The sequence below is a fragment of the Cervus elaphus genome, chromosome 32 (genome assembly GCF_910594005.1).
Source record: "Cervus elaphus chromosome 32, mCerEla1.1, whole genome shotgun sequence".
Lineage (NCBI taxonomy): Eukaryota > Metazoa > Chordata > Mammalia > Artiodactyla > Cervidae > Cervus > Cervus elaphus.
Window position 1 is genome coordinate 37,076,012 of NC_057846.1, and position 861 is coordinate 37,076,872.

The following is an 861-nucleotide window of genomic DNA, read 5'->3' on the forward strand; positions in this document are numbered from 1 at the left end:
AACCTGTGCCCCCTGCAGTGAAAGCATGGAGACTTAACCACTGGACCACCAGGGAAGTCCCCCAGGTTGCTCTTTTCTAATGACATTTTTTTTGCATTCTGAAGCAATCTTATTTCCAACAACAGTAAAAAGAGTAATTTTAGGGAATTCTCTGGCATTCCAGTGATTGAGACCCTGTGCTGTCACAGCTGAAGGTGCCGAGTTTATTCCTGGTCAGGGAATTAAGATCCTGAAAGCCACAATGTGGCCAAAAAAAAAAAAAGAGTAATTTTATTCTAGTATAAGTTTTGGTCTCAACCTATATTTAACAGTGAACACCTCAAATGAACTCAGTTCATCTTTTTCTATGATCTTTATGTCTTTTCCAGAATCACCAAATAATTTTGGAAAACTATACTAAGGTATATAAAGTAAGTATAAAAATTTACTTTCTCATCGCTTCTCGGCCTTTTGGCTAAGATCAAGTGTAGTATCTGTTCTTATCAGTTTGATATCTGATGCGTCCTCTATCCGAGGACAGTATATTAAATGGATTTTTGGAGCTGGGAGTTGGAATAGGAGCTTGCTCCGTCCACTCCACGCATCGACCTGGTATTGCAGTATTTCCAGGAACGGTGCACCAAAAAAGAAAAAAGAAAAAAAAGAAAGAAAAAAAAAAAGAAAAAAGACGAAAAAAAAAAAAAAAATTTACTTTCTACTGTAGTTCTTTTCCTCCATTCTCATCCTCAATGCATTTCTGCATTAGCGAAGATCATTCTTCTTGGTACACCCTGTAAGAACATGATTTTGTGGAAGGCCAGTCTTTTAGCATCATTTCTATGAACAACAATATCCACTTTGTAGCACATGGCTAAGAAGGTT

At 37.2% G+C, this 861-nt stretch overlaps 1 non-coding gene across 1 annotated transcript; it reads left to right on the forward strand.

Annotated features, from left to right (window-relative positions):
- Positions 1-434: 434 nt before the first annotated feature.
- On the forward strand, positions 435-625 carry LOC122688134. Its single transcript, XR_006339352.1, has one exon. It is a non-coding gene; the product is annotated as a U2 spliceosomal RNA (small nuclear RNA).
- The last annotated feature ends 236 nt before the right edge of the window (positions 626-861 follow it).